The sequence below is a fragment of the Peromyscus maniculatus genome, chromosome 4 (genome assembly GCF_049852395.1).
Source record: "Peromyscus maniculatus bairdii isolate BWxNUB_F1_BW_parent chromosome 4, HU_Pman_BW_mat_3.1, whole genome shotgun sequence".
NCBI classification, from domain to species: Eukaryota; Metazoa; Chordata; class Mammalia; order Rodentia; family Cricetidae; genus Peromyscus; species Peromyscus maniculatus.
The window spans coordinates 2,173,246-2,196,525 of NC_134855.1; the positions used below are offsets into that span (position 1 = coordinate 2,173,246).

Consider the following 23,280-nt stretch of genomic DNA (forward strand, 5'->3'; position numbering starts at 1 on the left):
TAGTTTTTTAAAAGTATCAGCTCCTTGATCCCAAATCCTTTCTTAACTTCACTTCAGAGAAGTCTCTGCAGTACAAGGACCTTTGTGATCTGACCCCTGTTATTTTATTCTGTGTCTTCATTTTACTCATTGTTAACTGGGCAATCTGGTCTCTGTGTTCCATCTGCCTGATTCTATCTAGTCCACCCTGGCTGTGCTCAAATGTCACCTGCTTAGGAAAAATCTTCCAGACCCTTCTACGTAGAATCAGCCCTGATCTCCCTGTGTCATTTTCCCTGTGTTGTTACCTACACTTTCTGTTATCGTTTCATTTGCTCCCGTTTACCTAGGAAATTTGATGTCTGTGTTACCATTTTCCACTTAGTGATTTTTTTTTTTCCCTTCTTACCACTTAGGCTTTACAACCAGGATTTTATTGCACTTGCTGTACTGTATGCCTGTCTATCCATCAATGCACCTTTTTTTATGCATTTCAAAACATGTTGCAGACATCAGCATTGTGATTTAAATGATAATTATCCCCTAAAAACTCAGGTATTTGTACACTTAGTCCATGATTGGTAGCACTGTTTGAAAATATTATAAAACCAGTAGCGTGTAGCCTTGTTGAAGGAACACATCATTAATGGCAGAGTTTAAAGGTTTATAACCTAGTCTGCTTCCTGTGTGTGATTGAGATGTGATCTCTCAGTTTCCTGCTCCTGCTGCACTCCTTCCATGCCATTATGGATGTATAGTCCTCTGGAATCCTAAGCCAGAATAAACTCTTCAAGTTGTTTTTGGTCATGGATCTTATAGCAATAACAGAAAAGTAACTAATACAAGCAGTATATTTCTTTTTAACTGTCACTTATATATTAACTAGAATTTTATATTTTTATTAACCCCACCCTAAGAAATGAAAGAATTAAACTTTGGACTTCATGCATGTGGGTAAGCACTTCATTGATTGCTGAGCTATTCATAACCTAACAACTGAGTCTTTTCTGAACAAGTCTTTCCCCTACTTTCTAGAGAAAAGTTATGTACAATGAAATACAGTCTTGATTCTGTCATTTCTGTGTCTTGCCAAGCATGGATGCCTTTGTGATCCAAATCATTATCTGGACATGAAGTGTTACTATCCTCTAGGGTGTTCCCTCAGTCTTCACAGTCCCTCCTGCATCTCTCCCTCTTATAAATGAAATCCTATGTATTCTTACACAAGGCTGTTTTTAGCCAGGGTTTGTTTTGAGATGTACCCATGCTATTGGATTAACAGTTCGTTTTTTATTGCTGAATGTCAGTCCATTGCATGGTTACATCACTGTGTATTGTTCTTGTAGACCATCAGCTGGGCTATTCCAGTTATTGACTGTTAAGGAGCAAAGCTTTGGTGAACTTTCTGATGCAAGGCTGTCTGTAGCTATGCTTTTTGACTCTTCTTAGGTAAACCAAAATAAATTGCTAAATCAAAGGATGAGGTTTTTTTGTCATTTTAAAATTAGTATATATTGTACAAAATGTTGAGTTTACTCTGGTATTTCCCTATCATGTACCTTGATTGTATATTTAGTTTTATAAGAAATTTCCAGACATTTTTATGAAAGAGTACTATTTACTTTCCCATCAGCAGTGTTTTAAGAGTTCCGGTTGCTCCATATACCTACCTTTTGTGTTGTCAGCTTTTTATCTTATCCATTCATTATGCCTCATTGTGGTTTTAATTTACATTTCTCTGGTGACTAATGAGCATTTTAAAAATGTGTTTATTGGCACATGAAGGAGCTGGTCCAATCTTTGATTATTTTTAGTGTTTGAGTTCTAGGTCCTTACAGTTGGGAAATACTTTCTCCAAGAATAGAAATTGCTTATTCATTTTCTTTTTCCTTTTTGTTTTTTAAGGTTTATTTTTATTTTATACTGGTTAGTGTTTTGCCTGTGTATATATTTGTGCAGCATGTGCATGCCTGAAGACTGTGGCAGCTAGAAGAGGACATTGGTTCCCCTGGAACTGGAGTTATAGGCAGTTGTAAGCTGCCATGTAGGTGCTAGGAACTAAACCTAGGTCCTCTGAACAGCAGCAAATATCCGTAACCACTCTCCAGCCCTATTAATTTTCTTAAGTGTCTTTTGATAAGCAGAACTTTTCAGGTTGATGAAGTTTGTCAGTATTATCTTGTTAGTCTTTTTTTGTTCTAAGAAAACCTTGTGTCTTGAAATATTTTCTTTTTCTCGATTCTACAAACTTTAGAATTTTGAATTTACATATAGGTCAACAAACTATCTAAAACTAACATTTTTATGTGGTATGGGGTAGTGGTACATGTTCACTGTTTCCTGTGTAATTACCCAGACATTTTAATACTCTTGTAAACACTTTTCCTCATTGGATTGCTTTGGCTCCATGGTAGTGAATGTGTACTATGGGTTTATCCTATGCTACACATGTATTTATTAGTCCTTATACATGGGTGTCAACCCTGTATCCTGTGACCTTGCTAATGTCAGTTATGAGTTCTACTTCCTAGATTCTCTTGGAAGTGTAAACAGTCATGCCTCCTGTGTGTGATGATTTTTCCTTTTGTATTTTTATGCCTTTCATTTTTATTTCTTTCCTGTTGCTCTGGCCCTCAAGTGCTATGCTGAATGCTGAACAGAAGTGTTGAGAGTCAATATCCTTTTCTTGTTCCCAGTTGTAGAGAGAACAGCATAATATAAGTGTAATAATATGAACTATAGATTGTTTTCCAGAGGTGCCCTATAGGTTGAAGTAGTTCCCTTCTATCCTAGTTCACTGAGAATGTTTTAAAATTCTAAGGTGGTTCTAGATGTTGGTCCATCTGTTGATGTGAACATGGCTTTCTCCTTTATTCTGGAGTCTTTTTCAAGACAGGGTTTCTCTGTGTAGCTTTGGAGCCTATCCTGGAACTCACTCTGTAGCCCAGGCAGGCCTCGAATTCACAGAGATCCACCTGCCTCTGCCTCCCAAGTGCTGAGATTAAAGGTGTGCGCCACCTGGACTTGGTGTATTTTAGAATTTTGTCTCTGTTCATGAGAGAGATGAGGTTATATATCTTTTGTAATATCTTTGTCCACTATTGTGACAAAGGTTTTAAGTTTCTGTTTTTCATATTTAAAATTTTAATCCACCTGGAATTGTTTGTTATGGATAGTACACAGATGGGATCCGGTTTTATATATTTTGTTCCCATTTAGGTATCAAGTTCAGCTGTAACAGGTCTCCAGTGTCCCCTCCCCCCTTTTTTGGTGTGTGTGTGTGTGTGTGTGTGTGTGTGTGTGTGTGTGTGTGTGTGCCAACTCTGTGATACATCAAGATTTCCTCCAAGCCTGGGTCTTACATTCTGCATTAGTTAATATGTTTATCCCTGTGTCAATATCTTGTTATGTTAACTAACTACAGTCCATGTAGCTTTCTAGAAAGTTTCTTCACCTTGTTTTTTTCAGATAATAGTTTGATTTTCTTGGTTTTCTGCCTTCCTATGCAAATTGAACTCCTGTTGACTTTCATAAAATTCCGGTGACATTTTGATTGGTCTTCTCTGAGGTGAATCAACAGTGCTAAGTTGAACGTGGTGTCAATTTTTTTAGGTTTTATTTTGATGACATTTAAAATACTCTCCATGATGACCCACATCTTTGGCTTATTTTTCCTCTATTAATCATTTTTTATAGGTTCTATAAATGTATTTTAGTTACATGTTCTATTCTCCCTTTGTAAAAAAATACAATTGATTCTTTTTTTTTTTTTAAGATTTATTTATTATACATAGTGTTCTGTCTGCATATATGCCTGCTCACCAGAAGAGGGCACCAGATCTCATTATAGATGGTTGTGAGCCACCATGTTGTTGCTGGGAATTGAACTCAGGACCTCTGGAAGAAACAGCCAGTGTTCTTAACCTCTGAGCCATCTCTCTCCAGCCCTTTTAATAATGATTTATTTTTATTTTATGTGCATTAGTGTTTTGCTTGCACGTGTGGCTGTATGAGGGTGTCGGGTCACCTGGAAGTGAAGTTACAGGCAGTTGTGAGCTGCCATGTGGATGATGGGAATTGAACTTGGGTCCTCTGGAAGAAGCAGCCAGTGTTCTTAACTGGTCTCTTTCTTCTTTATACTTTTACTTCTTTGTCTGGACTGTTTGTGGTTTGGTGTAACTACTGTGATGTTGAATAGAGCTAAAGGTAGTGAATTTTCTTGAGGTCTGAGAGATAGCTCCGGGAAGGCTTATTGCCCTGCAGGTTGTCCTCTGACCCTGCAGGAGCCTGCACATGAACACACTCTCATACATGAACAGACTTTCTCACACATACAAAGAAATGTGTGTGTGTGTGTGTGTGTGTGTGTGTGTGTGTGTGTGTGTGTGTATGGAATGAAGATAATAAAATGAAATAAATGAAGATAATACAATTTTTAAATAAAGAAGAAATGATAGATGTTTGAGAAGGTGGGAATTTATATGTATGTTATTATATATATTTTTAAAACAGGGTTTTTCTGGGTAGTCCTGTAGATAAAACTAATCTGAAACTCACAGATATCCACCTGCCTCTGCCTCCTAGGTACTGAGATTAAAGGGCTGTGCCACCATGCCTGGCTAAATAAATGTAATTTTTAAATGTTTTAAAAAAAAGATGTTGAACTTCCTTTTGTTGCTCCTAATTTTAAAGCAAGTACTTTAACATATCTATGCTAAGACAGGCCAGAGGTGTTCTTTAGTCAAGGAGCTCCTTCCTGTGTTTGATTTGCTTGTTTACTTGCCATATTCTAATTGTAGCCCTTAAACTGCTTCATGTACTCTCTTTTGCTGTTTTTAATTTGAGTTTTTGTCCTTCTCTCAATGTTTTGTCTCTGGTGTGGGTTTTGTTTTGTTTTATTTTTTTAAATCTTGCTAGAGATTTCTGGTCCAGCAATTCTAGAATCTCCTGAGCTATTAATTCTTTGTAGTCTGATTTGTTTCTCTTCTGTTCTTTATGTCCATCTGGAAATCTGACTAGGATACGTTAGGCTTTTCTGTTCTTTTTCGTGTTTCTTGTTGTTTTGAGGAGTGCAGGGGTTGGGGACAGTCCCCTTTTCCTCCTATTTTATTTTATTTTTGCCTCTGGAGTATTTAATTTTCACTCGACGAGCAAGTATTTAAAGCTTATGGTACTGGAGAGATGACTCAGCAGTTAAGGGTGCTTGCTGCTGTCATGAGAATCAGAATGTGGATCCCAGCCAGCAGTTTGTCTGTCTGCAGGCTCACAAGCACCTGTAACTCTAGCTCCAAGGAATCTGATGCTTTCTCTGGGCCTTGGAGGACATCCGTGTGCACATGCTCATGGGCCATACACATGCAAATAATTGTTTATGAACATAAAGAGTCTAGAATTTAATTATAGCAATTGGGAGAGTTTTCAGAAGTATCTCGTCTTTGAATATATAAAATTATTGAACTGAGAAAGAATGAAATCTTGTAACATGGATGGCACAGTGAGATAATCAGGTTAAGTGAGATAAGTCAGGCACAGTCAGACAGATACCACTGTCACTCACTCATGGGAGAAGAAAAAGATGTCCTACAAGAAACACATGATATAGTGGTCACTAGTGCCTATAAGGGGAGGCTGGAGAGGGCTGAGAAAAGCTATATAAAAGATGCCAAAACACAGTCAGATGGGGAAGGGGTTTGTTCTGGTGTTCTGTAGCACACAGCTGGGTAATTCAACCTATAACAATTGATAATATATTTCAAAATAACTAGAAAGAAAGAGTTGGAAGCATTTTAACACATAAAATGACAAATAACTGGGCTGGTAAGATGGCTCGGTGGGTAAAAGTAGTTGCCTCCAAACTTGACACCTTGAATTCAGTCCTCAGGACCCACATGGTAGAAGGAGAGAACTGACTTCCACAAGTTGTCCCTAGACCCTCCACAAGTTATTGTGGTACACATATGTGTGCAAGCTCACGCCCACACAGAGAGAAATAAATGATAATAAAAATTTTAAATAAAGAAATGATAGATATTTGAGAAGGTACGAATGCTAATTACCTATTTGATTATTTTGTGTTACATATGCATTGAGTTGTCAGAAATATTCCCCAAGTCAAGCATTGATGAGTTATGTTCAAAGAAGAGCTCAATAAATGAATGAGATACAGCGCACCTTTGGAACCAAAGACTCACTGTTGTAAAATGTGCAGTAGTAGTCAGTTTCACATGTCAGCATGGTAAAATAATTTGTAAAAGGAGTAAACCAAACACTCAGGAGGTTGAGGCAAGAGAGTTGCAGTGAGTTGAAGGCCGATCTGAGCTATGATATAAACAATCTATATAACACACATTACCTCATTTAAAGTCTTACTATAAAGCCATAAACAAAATATTGTGGTATCAACGCAAAGATGGATTTACCAGCAGTGGAACAGAAGAGAGAACAAATGACCACAAAAATTTATTTTAAATAAGGATGCCTGAGGTAAGAAGGCTCAGTGGTAAAGGTACTTGCCTCACAAGCCTAGTGACCTGAGTTCACTCCCTGGAGTCCACATAAAATAGACAGAGGACTACCTCCACCAAGTTGACCTCTCCTTGCACTCTTTCAATTCATGGACTCTTTTCATTAATCATTGTTACATGCATCTATGCATGTATATGTGTATGTGTGTGTGTGTATATATATATATATGTATTCCTGAATATAACCTGCTGAGTCTATATAATGTTACTTGTATTATGTTTTCAGGACCAACCTCTTGGCATTGGATAACCAATTGGTGCCCTCTTTCCTGGGGAAAACTTTCTCCCACTCTCAGCATTCCTTAATTGCCTATAGTTCTTTGTGTATGTTTGAGACCTTGTGGTCTAGTACCCATTCACTTGGGTATGTCTATTGTTGTCCATGTTCAGCTCATGTTTAGGCTGTCATGTTGGTGACACCATATGGGTATAGCTTCTGAGTTTACTAGGAGGCAGTCTCAGCAAACTTTGTGATTCTCTGGATCTTACAATCTTTCTGTCCCCCTCTACAATGTTTCCTGAACCTTAGGTATGGGAGTTATTTTGTAGATGTATATCCATTGGGACTGGGCTCCCCTACTCTGCATTTTGATTAGTAAGCATAGACATTAATCCAGCAGTTGACATAATGAAACTTACTTGAATAAATGTAACTTTTGATACTATAAAAAGAAAATCATTAGCTTTGTTTTTCTGATGTTTTGTTTCGTTTTTTGAGAAGTTCAGGCTGCCTTTGAACTCGGTATCTCCCTGGCTCACCTTCCTGAGTGTTAGAATTACAGGCATACACATACTGAGTAAAACTAATAACCTCGAATTCCCCTTCCAAAGGTAGAAATCCTTGTGTGTTTCCTTTTACTCATTTGGTAGTAATACATAATATACATATGTATGTATCTTAAAGTCACATTTGTAATCATATACCCTTAATTTGCTAACTTCTCTGTATATCCTGATTTTCTCCCTCAGAACAGTCCCTTGTTTTACCTAGGGCCTGTCTGCTGTTGGAGTCACTAGTAAGGGTGACTACAGCTGCTATATATTGATTACTTCCAGCCTGGAAGCTGTGTTGAGCTCATGACATGCACTGTGCTATTTAGGACACTGCTTGAACAAATAACCCCATCTTATAGAAAAGAAAAAAAGAGGGGGCGTTAAATAACTTGCCAAGTTTTAATCTGTAGAGCTTGGTTTTATAATTATCGTTCATTCAAGTCTTTGTGAAATACATACTGTCATTAAAAAAAAACTTATTATAAGTTTTGCTGTCAGAAGCATCTCTGAAGAGGATATCTTGGTGCAGAAGTCATTTCTGCATTTTAGGTGTCTGAACGTCCCTCCCTCTGCCAGTTCTTTATACATTTAATTCTTCCTCATCAAATGAATGTTTCAAAGTGAGTGTGGTTGTCCAGCAAACACACAGCAAAACTATGCACAGAAAACCAGGCTGACCATAGGTTCCATGAAGGTCTGAGCCAGATCAGCAGGAGTGTGGATGTCTTTCTGCAGGAATGCAGACCTATAGTTGAGCCAGCAAGATGGTCTCTACTTAGTGAGTCATGATTTTAAGATTGCATTAGGTAACTTTCCTGCCTTCGTCATGAAAGGATACTTGGTGAGGGCTTCATTGCCAAGGGAAAGGTCCTGGCAAGGTCATATGGCCAAGGAGCATATTTGCACCTGTGATTTGTGAGGCACATGGGAGGAAGTACTGTGAGAGTGTGTCAGACTTGGGTTCACATATATCTCTAACATTTCACCTATTCTATGAAGAACTTCCTGTGGCTTGTAATTGCTGAGAATTTGAAACAACACTGTTTGTAGAGGGTCTCTTTGTGACTCCTTGGCTTGTTCTTTGTACCTCTCCTCCCCATGAGGTATCTGGTTCTGTATGGGAAGGGCAACTGACTCCACAAATGGCCCAAGAATTTAGATGCTGCTCATTTCTGCCTTTGCTGTCTGGCATGGTAATGACAGAGTGCATTTGTCTTAGTCCTCAGCTTCTATTATTTGTAGTTCTGTTCCTCCTTTGCATTCTCTCACTCTGGTTAGGAGTATCTAAGAAGTCCTCAGAGTTTGTGAAAAGCAGTGTTTCTGTGGATCATGTTCTTTCCTTTTCCTTTTCAAGTTTAAGGGTTAGGTACTGTTGGTGTTTTCTGTGTCTCTCAGCAACAAGCCAACAAGTCTCTCCCTGGCTTCTTGGGTTTTGTACTAAGGCTCCAGGAATCCTGGAAACTTATAACAGAAGGGGAGGGTGGAAGGAAAGAAGTGGGAGGCTGACTAATAAAAATTGAAGAGAGCCTGGTAGGCTAGATAATACAGAACATGTAGCTTAAATGAATTTTTCCATCTGACTGTCAGGTGCACCAGTTTTTGCAGAGAGCCTCTTTTAGGCATGGTGCAAGGAAAAAGGAATATGGAACCCGGGGGTGTGAAATAACTGCATGTATGCATAATTTCTAATGAAAAACTGGAAATCTGGGATACAACATGCACTCTGCAAGCAGATCTACATTGGGTTAGAATTTAGAGGTCCCTCTTAATGTAAAAGGAAGGACCATTTTCTTTTTTGTATAGCTCTAATTTCCATTTTCAGACAGAACAGGCCATAATGTGGTGGTGGTGGTAAGGAAGAGGTGGCCTTTATACAGCATTTGATGATGTCTCCTTGGGGTGACTCACAGAGGGTGTGGCCGATAGAAGCTTCTTTTCCTCTGTTTTTTCTTCTTTTCCAGTATGCAGCCTATTTAACCTTGACAACTGACACAGAGAAGATTGACACAATTGACATAATTTAGAGAGGAGTGCGCTCAGTCTTTGCCTCTTCTCTATCTAATGAGTCTGTAAAAAATATATCAAAAAGAAATTCTCGTCTCAGAGTCCTCACATTTCAAAGTGGGATGTATGTATTACAAGAACTGCTGATTCATTAGGAATGCTTTCTAATTCCAGTGCAACAGCTGCTTCTGGTTAGAATAAACTCCCACTCTTTTGTGTCCTGTTCCTCTGAGGAGACCTTAAATTTTGGCTTAAAACTTCCTCTTGCTTCACTTTTCTCTCTTGTCCTGTTTTTGAGCCTTGATTATGGTGCTTTATCCTTCTCAGCATTCATGCAATCTGAACCGCCTACTGTACCCATGCCTCACCTTTAAAAAATGGCTCTTTTTTAAAAAGATCACAAACACTAACAAAACTCTTGTGATAATGCTTTTTGTTTGCATTCACAGTGGCAGTGGAATATATTGTACAGCAGTAAAGAAAAAAGTTGAGACATGTTGTAGTCATGAATTCTAAGTGCAGTAATTTAAAGTACAGGGAGCATTTCAGAAACCGCCATTGTCCGTTAAATGAAACCTCTGTATTAGTGTATCATAGCATGCTGTTCTAATCACTTTCCTCCAAATACCAGCTTTTGAAAGAAACATACTGTATTTTTTTATACAAAATCTGCAATTGTATAATTGAACGGCTCGGCAGAATAGGTAAATGAATGTAGCAATGTGCATTCAAATATGTCTCTTTGGTCTGTAATGAGCTGATTGAAGTTCACAGTTGTAAGACTTGCCATTTTATTTCCTGATTTTATATTCTGGACCCAGACAAAAGTGCCTTAAAAAAAAAAAACTAACAGAAAAAAGTAGAAGAAAATTGTTCATAAAAGTCAGCCTTTGTAGAGACCACTGTTGGATTCAGGGTTCTGGTGGTCTTTATTCAGCTATAAAGTAGATGATCTTCTGCAATCCTCTTGTATATACATGGACTGGAAATGTAGCTGAATGGTAGAGTGCCTAGCATTTGCAAAGTCCAGGGTTCAGTCCCCAGTACTGCCCCGCCCACAAACACACACACACACACACACACACACACACACACACACACACACACACACCAGTAAAACTTAAATAAAAAGCCAATGTGACCATTTCAAATTTTAGGATTTTTATATTTATTTATTTTTATATAATATGTATAGAGTTTTTTTGTCTGCATACATATTTGTGTACCACATGTTTGCAGTGTCCCCAGAGGCCAGAAAAAGAAGGCATCGGATCCTCAGATCAGGAGTTAGAGATGTTTGTGAGCCATCATGTGGGTGCTGAGAACTGAACCTGGGTCTCTGGAAGAGTAGCCAGTGCTCTTAAATGCTGAGCCATCTCTCCAGCACATTAATTTTACAATTACAACTTCTATTGGTGGGGTTGATAGCCTCCCATGCACATGGAATCACACTGGTGAGTGAGATCTTGGGGGCCTGTGTTGCTTTCCTCATAGCATTTATCTCAGGTGTGCCACTTGCTGACTTGCAGTCTGATTCCCCACTAGACACTGAAATCCTTGAGACTGGAGATTGTGTCTGATTCACCCATCTTTTTCTATACCCTCCCCCTAAAGGACCCCATCATCAATGCATGTGTGATGACCAAATGAGCCATTAATGTGTAAAACCGTCTATCAGAGACGTTATCACACTGTGCAGAAGACAGAGATGAACAGGCATCATTTTAAATCCTGGTTAGTATGAGGCTGTGCAGATTCAATACAGATGTAACCTTGAGCTTTAGGACAGTTCTAGTCATTGAAGACCCTCCAGTTCGTTTCTCCCAGGCAAGAGAACCTTCCTCCCTTTTTTGCACCTTGCTTGGTGGGAGACAGTGGGAAAAGGATGGAGAGTAGTGTCAGCGAGCTTCCACTCACTTGGGACAGCTAACTATTTGTGGGCTTGTTTGAATGTCCCTTGGATTCTGTGGATGTGTCCAGGGGGATTACTTATATTCTCTGTGCTCACATTCTTCCTAAGAATGAGAGTCTAACAGTTTAGAGCAGCTGACTATTCTCACACTTTTTGTCACCTGACTGAATCAGGTCATAAAAACTTGGGTTTTTACTTTTCTGATCGAGAAGCAAAACCTGGACAGACCACCCATACTGTGGCCAGGCCTCTGGGCTAAGAGAAAAGCATGATACAGAGTTCTTATGCGTAGTGAAGACAGAGGTGACTTATTTCACACATGTGTTAATTTTAACATAGATGGTGAGGTTGTGGATAACCTACTATTCTAATGCATCAGTGGATTGAAAACATTCTTTTAATATCCTCTCATGTGGAGTGAATGAGTACCTGCACCATGAGTGTGAGAAATGATGTGCCCATGGGACTATGCTACCTTTAAAACTTGTCCTTCTTTGGTAACAATAAATAGCAAAATATAAACAAAGCAAAAAAAAAAAGTAAAATAAAAACTATGGTTTAAAATACCACATTAGAAGCCAGAATAAAGTTATGTACTACATTTCCCTATTTTGCTGGCATTCTGAGAAAGGTAAAATTAAAGGATCAGGCAACAGATAAGAGGGTGTAGGAACCAAGAGTAGGGTGAGGTTGACTAGCATGGCACAGTTAAGCCTGTTGGGAGTGGCTGTCTTCTCTGTCCTGGTTGTCTTGTGACAGCTACACCCATGAGTGCTTTTGTCAGATGACTGAATTTCCTTTGTTTCCTTTCCTTATGTTAAAATGAAGTGTTTTGTTTTTTTTTTTTAAAGGTAGCAATGGTGGGAAAGACAGGTGGAAAACAGATGATCTGACTATAGTGTGGGTAGGGCACAAGAGAATATTCTGGGGTCCTGGAAGTATATATTTTGATTGAGGGTGGTTCTTATGCAGCCATATGCAGCTAACTCATTTAAGGATACGTAGAGACACAGAATGAATGTGCTTCATCATATGTCTGTCAAAGGTAGATTTTAAACGAGAAGAATGATAACCTTTAGAACTTAAGCCTTTGCTTTGATCCCTCACTGTCTGTTATTAGTGTGATGATGACCTTGAGCAAGTCATTCCTAACCTGGAGCCTTGGACTCTTCATCCATCAACTACAGCTGAGAACAGCCAGCTCACACACACGAGTTAGGGAGAGGCCATGCCTGATGGGGCTGAGATGGCCAGGCACCCTTCCTCCCTTCTCTTGAATGGCCCCTCCTGTAAAGCTGGTCTTTCAGTTAGCTGGAGCTGTTCTACTTGAGAGCCATGAAAGTTAAGCTGTAACATGTGAAACATGTAACATGTGCCAACATCCATATGATTTTTAAAGCTCTTAGGGTCTTGTCTTTCACATCACCATAGCATACTAAATCCTCTAGGGTTGAGTCTTAGCTAATTAGTTAGCTAAGTACTACCTATGGTATTTCTTCAGTTAGTTAGGAAGTATTTGTAACATTAGCTTATAGAGAGTCAGTCATTCCTTACTTATGGTAATATATGTGTGCTCCCATCCTAAAAATTTTTTTCCTTTGCATTTATTCTGTCTTTGAAATAAAATCTTTATCTTGGGTTAAGTGAATAAATATTAATTTAGAAATCCCCATTGGCTCAGCCTACTGGTCTGTTAAATCATAAAGAATACCTATATACTTGCAGCACTGAGCATTTTACAGGCATTTAAAAGCTGTTGCAAATATGGTTGGGCACCATTCTCTCTCCTGAGAAAGCAGGTAGGCATCTCTGGTCTTATAAAAAAAGCAGAAGCTACCAATTTTCAATGCTTGATATATTCCTTGAACTCTGACAGCACTTTTGTGATACTTTGCTTAACTTATTCTAAACTTCCACCTTTTTATATAAACAGGAAGTGTTGTCCTTTTGCAAAGGGAGGCAGCCTGGGAGAGAGGAGGTGACAGCTCTGGGGAAACCGCACCTGTTGTTCTAGGCTGTGTGACTCCACACCCCCAGTCTCCGCATGAGCCATATAGCATCTGCTGCTTTTGAGGGAGGCGGGCAGCCTTCTGACTAGCAGGTTCCAACTACCTCTTGGCTGATGGTACTCAGTTTCAGGTCTGGTCTCCTAGAGTCAAATCCTTTTAAAACTATACTCAGTGATGAAAGAAACCAGAGCCCCTCCTATAACCCCCCCCCCCACACACACACACACACACACAGGACTTCCACTGCTGTGCCCTAAGCCTTCAGTCTTTCTGATTCTAGACATCTGCTCTGTGCTTTGTCTGACTCTCTTCTGCTCTCAGGAAAAGAGCCGAACTTAGTTTAGAGTTCAGTCTCGAAGGCTTCTTAGAAGTGGACTGCCCTGCCGGGCGGTGATGGCACACGCCTTTAATCCCAGCACTCGGGAGGCAGAGCCAGGCGGATCTCTGTGAGTTCGAGGCCAGCCTGGGCTACCAAGTGAGCTCCAGGAAAGGCGCAAAGCTACACAGAGAAAACCTGTCTCGAAAAACCAAAAAAAAAAAAAAAAAAGAAGTGGACTGCCCTAATGCTTATACCAAGATTCCTCCCTTCACTCTTGTCCTTATTCCCTGAAACATCACACAAAGCACCATCCTATCCCCCACACACCAAAAGTGAGACATTTGTAGCTTTTTGAATCTTGGTCATACTTTGATCTTCTAGATGGAAGTGTCTTTCTAACTTATCCAGCTTTTTTCTTCCTGATGTGGCTACCCCCCCCCCCCAATCTAGTTGAAATGCCCTTCCTTGGTGTCCACACAGCTCCTGGTGGCAGCTGGGTCACAGTATATATTGCATTGCTGTTAACAATTCCCATGTCTGTCTCCCAGGAGACTCAAAGTTCCTGGGAGAAAGGCAGCTCTGTATTGCTTTTCTTTCTTTCTTTCTTTCTTTCTTTCTTTCTTTCTTTCTTTCTTTCTTTCTTTCTTTCTTTCTTTCTTTCTTTCTTTCTTTCTTTCTTTCTTCTCTCTCTCTCTCTCTCTCTCTCTCTCTCTCTCTCTCTCTCTCTCTCTCTCTCTCTCTCTCTCTCTCTCTCTCTCGTTCTTTTTTTTCCCAGCTGTCCAGCTCTGAACTGACATCCATAGGTGCTTTTTAAATACTGGTACAAATGGTCCAGCCTTGCAGATTTGGCCTCCAAATATAACAGGGAAAAGTAGATTCTCACCCTGTTTATTGTTTACTTTCTTTTTCCTCCTCTTCTTCTTCCTCCTCCTCCTCTTCTTCTTTTTCCTCAAGAAGAGTGTTGGGGGTCAGGGGTTACTGCAGACAGCTTTACCAACCCTAAGGAAAGTCAATGAGACGCTTAGTTAACTACTTCTGCCCTAGAGCCACAACTGTTAGAAGTTGTATAGAGAAAGAACAATAGGCTTGGATATGAGTAAGTATTACAGCATCAGTTACCATTTCATATGGGGGCTTGTCTGGGAACTGGGTCATCATAGAAGTGAAGATATGTAATGGAGCAAGAAAACTGGCTGCCATTCTGCTCCCTTATGGACTGTCTCCCCAACTCCAACAAGAACACCGGAAGTTGGAAGCCTGGAAGAGTTTGTTTCAAAGAGGCTTTTTAAAATTAATATAGTAATTAATAAAAATTATTTGTTTATTGGTATTAGCTATTGGACCCAAGGCCTTTACCACTGAGTTTCACTACCAGCCAAAAAGTGATACATATTTGTTGTGGGACACTGGGAGAATATGAAAAAACATTTGTACATAATATAGAGCCTGCTTTTATATCTATGTTATAAATATTTTGTATGCTAAATACTTTGCTAGGCCTAGAAATCTCATAGCTCATTGCAATCATTCTTATTGTATACTTGGGATGTTTCCAATTGTGACATGGTGGTATCAAAAAGGCTTTCCTTTTTACCTTTCAAAATACCATGTGCTCAATACAAAACCATAGATTTAGAAAAAAAAATATGAAACAAAGAACAGGTTTTCTATAGTTCATTACCTTGAAATAAATACTAGTAATGTTTTATTTCATCTCTGTGAGAGAGTACATGGCTGTGCATAGTAAAGTGGCTGTGCCCTACCTTTTTTCTTCTGTCTTATTTCATGAGAATTTCTTCATATGACTAAAATCAAGCAAAAATTTTCTGTTGTCTGGATTAAATACAATTTATTTAAATTTTCTCTTAGCACATGTTTAAGTGTGTGTTTGTTTTACAATTAGAAGAAATAACTACTATTTATATAATATGCTACCGAAAATTAAGTCACAAGATTTAATACAGATAAAAATAAGTTTAAAACATATTGATTTTCTGATGTTCCTGTAAATTTTAGTAATTACTCATTAAAAGGCAACTTTCTTTCTCGTTCATACTGTAGAACTTTAAGAAATTATATTAAATGAACTGGTTTCTGCCAAGGATTTTGCTGACTGAGTAACCTTTTCCAAAAGTTAGGTTTTTAGTGTTTCTTCTTTAAATTTTGTAAATTGCAGTCATGTTTTGAGGCGGGTTATAATGCCAATTTTAGGCTTTTGTAATATTGCCAACGTCTTTTCCTGGCTCCTAAAAGTAACAATCCCAGAGCACAAAGACTATTTGAAAACTGAGGACTGGCTGAGTGGTAGGGGTTCTGTCATGGTCACAGCAGAGAGTAACTAATAGCAATTTGGTATCCCACTTCTGCTCACCATGTCCTGGATTCCTAGTTCCTCAGCTTGTTCAGGTCTAGGTTCATCTTTTCTGCTGAGGGGTGCAATAGAGGAAAGCTCAGCTTCACCAAGTGGCTGTTGCTGGTTATGGTACAGAATGACTGGGTTGGTCCAGCCATTGCTGCTTGCATTTCCCAAGTATTGTACTTTATACCTCTCTCGAGACATTGCTAACTTCACACCATAGTTTCACATGCAGAAATTTAGCATTAGTACTCATTCAACTCTCTGCTCAGGAACCTGGATTATGTTAGGAAATGAATGAAAGATTGCTGCTGGACAATGATTGTTCCATTTTAACAACAGTTTAGAAATACTAATGAAGTAAGTGTACCATGTATGAGCTGTCCAGAGGACACTCAACTATACTGTTCTGGAGAATGAGTACCTGCTGGAATAGCAACTCATGCTGACTTGGGGTTTACCCTGAACTTTGAGCTCATATGATTCCAGCAAGTTACCTAGTACCTAGCCTTTCTGTCCTCAACTTTCCTAAACCATTTTCTGGCATCTGCTTGAAATAAGTCAATAAGCAAATTCTTGGTGAGCTCCTGGCATGCAATAAATTCCTAAATAAATAGAAGTCCTTATGGATATTTTTGATCTCTTTGGTGTATCATGAGCAACACAGCAGCAAAGGTGCTTGAAGCTAGGTAGATCTTGCAGTTGTAGTTGAACAGATTATGCTCTCTTCTTGAGGGTTACTGTGCTTTCATGGAGAATTCTGCTTCCGCCTGCCCAGTGCAGGACTGCTAGGTAGAGGTGGAGCTTTTCTCCAGAGTAGCATAGTCTGGTAGGTGAGACAGATTGCTGTGGCCGAGGGAAGCAAGAGAGGGAGGGTTACTTGGCTTACAAAACTTTTCCTTTACCTTTCCTCAAAACTTTGAGAGTTATTTGCAAAAACATTAAGGAGAACTGTCTTAGTGAGAAAGTCAAGGAGTCACTAGAAGTAACTTAAGAGCAGATCAGCTTCCTGCCTGTCTTTGTTGCCGACTCTCTTTGCATGGGTCCACCAGGAGGCTTTGAACATCAGTGGTCTGTACCAATCTCTGGTCTTATCATTTATTTTAATGTTCCTTGCACAAGGTCACTCTTGGATGTGGTGCTCTGGGAAGTCTCACCCCAGAGTGCTTCCCTTCCTTTATTTAACCTCTGACCTGTGAAAACAAGAGTTAATCAAGAGTTCTAAGGTAGCTAAGAGGAAGGGGAAGTGTTTGGTTACAAATTAAATATGAACAAGTCATAAGTCATAAATCTCCAGTAGTGCTACCAGTTGTGTGTCTCAAGTTGCATGTGTCCCAGAGTGTTTGAGTTATAAATTCAAGTTCAGAGCCTTCTGATTGCTTGGGGGTAGGTGCCAGGTTCATTTTCTTTTGGCCTCAAACTCTCTGCCTTCTAAAACATTAGTTTTATTGGACCAGCTCCCTTTATACCTCATGTTCTTGCCTCATGCCTGCCTCTCCTTCCTCCCTTTACCTGCCTGCTGATGTTGATTGGTGTGCTGTTCTCTGAATTGAGACAGAGCCATTTCCCTGAAAGAAGTTGAGCATATGGAAAAAGTCACCAAGGAAAGGCACTGAAGCATTGAGCGTAAATGCCTTTAAGAGACAGCCAGACACTTTTATAGGGAGGTTTGCGATGGAATGAGAGAGCATTCAAGTAGAGATGATGGTGCTGATGAACTAAATGAGTGCTGTTCATGGAAACCGGGTGCCTTGTTTAATCCAGTGCTTCCTGAATGGTCACCACAAGCATGCACATAGAGCCGCAGACTTTAAATTTTAAAAGACTACACAGCTAAGAACCTGTGATGTAACCTGTGGCTTTTCTAGTAAGTTCTTTAAAATGTACATTTAGGTCTCAACATGAGGCACTGGAAACTTGAAATACAGTCCACCATCATCCCCATTTGGTTGAAGCATCTTAAATTGAGCTGTTTATATTTTTGTTTCCAATGTAACATGGACTCTAATTCCTAAAGCAAGGAAGAGTGGACACATGACTGGTATCCCTGGAGCTAGCAGAGTAAGAAAACATACTGGATTGCTGAGAGGCAGCCAAAGTTGGATGCTCAGGGTACTTTATAGCTGAGGGGTTTGGGAGGTAAGCTTTGTATCAGGGTGTTGGAATGAGAACCACAAGGCAAGAATTCTATGTCTCACCTCAGGTTGTATGGAGCAAATAGAACTGAAAACTCAGACTAGACTAATTTTGTGCTTTAGTAGCCATGCCATCATAGGGAGGTTGTTCCACTTCTGAGACTCAGTTTTATCATCTGTAAAATAGGACAATCCTCATACATCAGCTACAGCAAGTACTATATCAAGGCACTAGCACTTGATAAGTGCTCACCCCCTTTACCCATTAGCTTTCACTTCATGTAAAATGATGTCAAGTAGCATTTCCATGGGATAATTAGTTTGGTTGTTTACTACTGAAAGTAGGACAGGACTTCTTATGGAACTGTTTCTTGCCTTTGCCTTTTTTTCTGGGTTTTTTTTTTTTTTTGTTGTTGGTTGTTTTGTTTTATTTTGTTTTGCTTTGTTTTGCTTTGCTTTAATAGTAGAGACAGCATATGTCTCTCTAAGGCTGTGAAAGCTTTGGCGAGGTGGGCCTGGCTTAGGACCTCGCTGGACCATTATATTATATTATAGTTGTAATTCTAGCCATAAAGTCAGATGATCTGAATGGGAAAACTTGCAGGTGTGTACTTGCAGGAGTGGGCCACCCCATAAACTCCTGGGAGCATGATGAAAGGCCTGTGTGCTCACCTTCTCTGGACTCAGTGGAAAATACTGAGAATTACAGCTCGCTGTCAGTGCAGGTGATATTATCCCAAAGGTCTCTCAATAGCAGCATTTCACCAGTGATAACAGCATAGTGCCCCATGCTTTCCTTCAGAGCAATCTCCCTCAATCACAGTCATGCTACCACAGAAAGGAAGACAGCAAACACTCCCTCTAAAAGCAGCAATTATTGAGTACCCATCAAGAGAAAAAGGAGCCTTGTTTTCAAAATCAAATCCAAGTGTATGTTCCAGTGAGTCTATATAAGCACGAGTGTTTCATAGAAGGGGTGTGTGCTCACTTCATAATACAAATTAATATTTGCACTCATTCAGTACATACAATATATTTTCCTGCATACATGTAATAGCTATCACAATGGGGATGTTAATTATGGGCATAAATCCGAGATTCTTGAGCTTAACTGGATACTATAATAAATTTACAATTCAGGATTAGCAGCTGTGAGCAAAGCAGAAAGATCAGGTTGGGCAGGACTGGCTTTGATCTCCCAAAGGGGGTGAATTTTTCTCTTACTTTGACTTTTGGTCTCATTAGCAGTAAGAGTGCAACAATAGCAGGGTGAAGGAAGTTAGTGCTGCTCCAGGCATGGCTGGAAGTGTATTTCCACACTGTGCTTAGCTATGGAGTAGCTTCCAAACAGCCATTTGAGGGTGGGCATCACATCCCCATTTCCCATATGGGGAAGGAGAAGCAAGCATGGGCCACAGCTGGTGAGTTTTTTGCTGTGCACTTGGTGGTGCCACTTCTCTGAGACCTATGCTCTGCCCCTCGTGATCCTCTCTATCACGGTACTGACCCAGTGCTGCTGCATCCTCTGCTGGTGTGAGTTCCCTTTGTGAGCTCTTGAGATGCAAGACCACAGGCACATACTGCAAAGCATGTCCTGTAACATGTGATGCCGGTCTTGGAGCTTCACTGCCATTTCCAACTCCACAGAGATCTTCCCTGAAGCTAAAGCATTTAGCTCAGGAAAGAGCTGTGTGCTTCTCTCCTGGAGAGGAGTGTGCACAGCTCAGCACTAAAGCTGAGTTTAGAGAACTTAGGCCAGCACCCATGGCTGGTTTCTGTTGTGCCTAAAGTTGAGAGTACTTTAGCGCTGGGTATAATGGGGAAGGAGGTGTATCTTATGGAAGGCTGTCCACCTGGAGCCTAGGTATTTTCCTTCCCCACCCACTGTCAGGGAAAAAGGGAAAGGATGAGAGGTGTAGAAGTGGATGAGATCACTCCTATCAGAGCTTTTCTCTTTAGTACATTTGGAGAAAAAAGCAGGAGAAATATGGGTTAATGAAGGAGCAGGCCTGAGGCAGAAACATTGCCTGCTACATGATTCTTTTAAAGGCTCATCTGCACTTGGAAAATTAGATTTCCCAGGAAGACAGTGAGGAGTAACTGATGGGACTGACTTGTGTGGGAAGCTGGGGAAGGTGCAAGAAGACTTTTGTAGCTATTCCTTTGGTCCACTTTAAGCATTTTTGCCAATGTTCTAATTGTTTGTCAGGATTCCAACAGGGTGTTGGCATGTTTGGTTTTTAATCCTGGATTATTTTCCTAGCCAAAGTGTTGCCTACTGAGTTGGGGTCTCCACCTCCTAACAAGAGCAGACTGGCTGTTATCCTATGGTGCCAGTGGTTCTGGCCTTTGTAGTGACTATAGCAGTGATTGCTCTCTGTCTCAGAAACTGTGACTTATAGAATGGCTGGCATGGCCAAGCACACACAAAGAGTTAAACAATCACCATTCAGCAAGTTGACATTAATAGAGAAGTAAGAAAGACAAGCATGTAGAGTCAACTCTGGGTAGTCTTCATGGAGGGGAAGCCCAAGACATCTCCATGTTTTTGGATTAAAATGTGCTTATTTTTACAGATGCCATAAATGCATAGTAAAAGTGGAGGAAAGTTTAGAATTTTATCTAGGAAGGGTGAATCTAAGAGTTTAAAATAAATTTACTTCAACAAAATCTAGTTTTTAATTTTAACAATGAATTAATTCTTAGACAGAATAATTCATGAGTCAGCTGGGTTTCTGAGGGAAGGGATTGTGGTTTCTCTGCCTTGATAATGCTTCATGTTTGACTTGCACAGCATAACCAGAAAAGAAGCCTTTTTTTTTTTCCCTTAAAGTATTTGAGAACTTTAGTTTCCCAAAGGCTTCTCTTGTCCTTTGATATTGAAATCATTTCTTTTTGATGTAGCTGTTGTGTCACTATGCTTGTTTTTATCATGTTTCTCTGGGTTGTTTGCTGCCTGGGCTGGCGCTGCCAGGTCTTCATTTGTCTGCGCTGAGCAGGTGTCCAGTGTCTCTAAAATGGCTCTTGAGATCCCGCATCCTGAGTGCAGGTTATGACTTACTCCATGGACAGCTAATGTTATCCACTGTCAGTTACACTGACAGACATGAGCAGAGGATCAGGAGTAGCTGCTAGGTCCCACAAGAAGGACAGAGTGGGAACTTCCGTTGAGGCAACCACATCTTGGTGACTATTTTCCTCTTGCTATGATTCTGCTTTCTGACTCACTCTGCTTGACATAGAATGTGAGGTCTCCTATAATATGCTTGAGGAACCCCTGACTAGAATACCAGCGCTCAAAATAAAACTCCCCACGTTCAAGATCAGCAAGAGCAATAAGTAGAGAGGTCCAGGAGTGGGGTTTATACTCTGGACTGGGAACTCCCATTGTATGTCAGGTGTGTAAGTTAGTTAGTTACTGGTTCTTACACTATAACTTGAGTGTTGCCATCACGTATACAGGCTTGCCTGTACCACACTGCACATGTGTCATAGCACCCAGCAATAGTGCAAGAACACCTCACCTCAGATTCAGAACTATTATGTTGTAAACTGCAGGGTTTTCACTGTCTACACAAACATTTCTGCTCTTATAGAAACATATTGGCTTAGTTATGGAAAGCAAAATACTTTTAATATTTTCTTACCATCAATAATTATCAGACTAGTATATCATCAGATTATATAGTGTTAGAATATTTTATTTTAAAAATTGTTTAAGCAGCTGCCATTTTGTATTGAATATTTGTGTGAAGCAGCATTCTCCACACTCACGATCATAAAGTAAAAATATTGATCACTACATAGCAAGACTCTGTCTCAAACAAATAAAAAAAAAAAGATAAACTCTGAAAAACATTAATGATGCTCTATCCATAATATCAAATATTTAGTCAGGAAATATTTAATTTTTCATGTGAAAATAGGCAAGCACAGCCATCTGATTAGTATGCAAATTTGATTTTATATTTAGTAAATGGTAAAATTACTTGTTTGTTAAAGATGAATTTATGATTTTTTTCTTGCTAAATGTTTGATTTGTACACCTATTTTACACACTGTTAATGCCTGAGCCATGTAAAAATTTCTCAGGCAAAAATTAGCTATCAGTGCAAACACTTAAAAAAATGTTGAGCAATATAGTTGGTTACTCCTTTTAAAAATATTTATTTTTGTTATTTTTAAATTATGTGTACGTATATGTCTGTGAATACAGATACCCACAGAGTCCAGGAGTCAGATCCTTTGGAGCTAGAATTACAGGTGGTTGTGAACCACCCAACCTGGCTGCTGAGAACTGAACTCAGGTTCTCTGGGAGAGCAGCCAGTGTTCCTAGCCAATGGGCTGTCTCTCTAGCCCTAGTTGCTTCTTTTATCAATGAAGTCCCCAAGTCTTTGAGAGACTGTTCTCAAATTGCAGGAAGTATTAAAACTGAACTCACGTGAGGATGTTGGACTCCTCTGTCTTCTCGGCATGAGCCACACTATCCTGTTATTTTGGAATTTGAGAGTGTGGGATTGCTTATTTATTAAGCATTTCTTTTTATCATATTATTTTTGAAATAGGATCTCATAAATGAGACTGGTCTTGAACTTGCTGTGTAGCTGAGGCTGGCCTTGAACTCTTGATCCTTCTGCCTCCACTGGGATTATAGCTATGCACCACCATAGCTATAATGTGAGGTTTTGTTTTTTGTTTTTTTTTAAATATGAGAATTTTAAACACAAATTCCATATAACCTTAGTTAGAACATACTTTGCCATTGATGAATCCTGGCAAAATCCGTGAATAGGAAGCAAGAAGAGAAGTCCTCTCCCTGATACTGCAGTCTAGAGCACCTCAGAAACTCACCAGGGACAATGGGGAGCCTCTGCTCCATCTCGCTGCCTTCAGTCTTGACTCACCTCTCCAGATGTCCGGTGTCTTGCCAGGCAGTTGTTACTTTATTTTATCTTCCTATATAATATGCCCCAAGTATTTACTTGATAAAATTTTACAATAAATTCCTTTTATTATTTTCTTCTAAACTAGAGCCAGGGTATTTTATTGATCTTTTTCAAGTTTTAAGGATGACTGGATTACATTAGCTAAGATTTCCCTCTCAGGAAAGCAAGTAAGACACTGGTTCTGATAGAACTGAGTTTACTAAGAGAGAAGTAGCCACTTTCTGCTAGTTTTAAATACTCATCACCAGGATGTTACTTCTCTTTCCTTGTCTCTTTGGTACCTCCCCATCTCAGGTGCTCAGCAACCATGAAGCCCATTAG

General features: G+C 39.6%; 1 protein-coding gene and 1 long non-coding RNA gene across 34 annotated transcripts in view; one reads left to right on the forward strand and one right to left on the reverse strand.

The window, feature by feature from the left end:
• Dennd1a (DENN domain containing 1A) overlaps nucleotides 1–23,280 on the forward strand; it is a 498,842-nt gene that overhangs the window by 223,078 nt on the left and 252,484 nt on the right. The gene's annotated exons all lie outside the window — the stretch shown is intronic.
• Nucleotides 14,394–23,280, reverse strand: part of LOC121828558 (uncharacterized) — a 34,540-nt gene continuing 25,653 nt past the window's right edge. Inside the window, exons 3-4 of the long non-coding RNA XR_006070955.2 lie at nucleotides 14,641–14,778; nucleotides 14,394–14,520 (exon numbers count right to left, since the gene is read on the reverse strand). This is a non-coding gene — a long non-coding RNA (uncharacterized LOC121828558). The remainder of the gene's footprint in view (nucleotides 14,521–14,640; nucleotides 14,779–23,280) is intronic.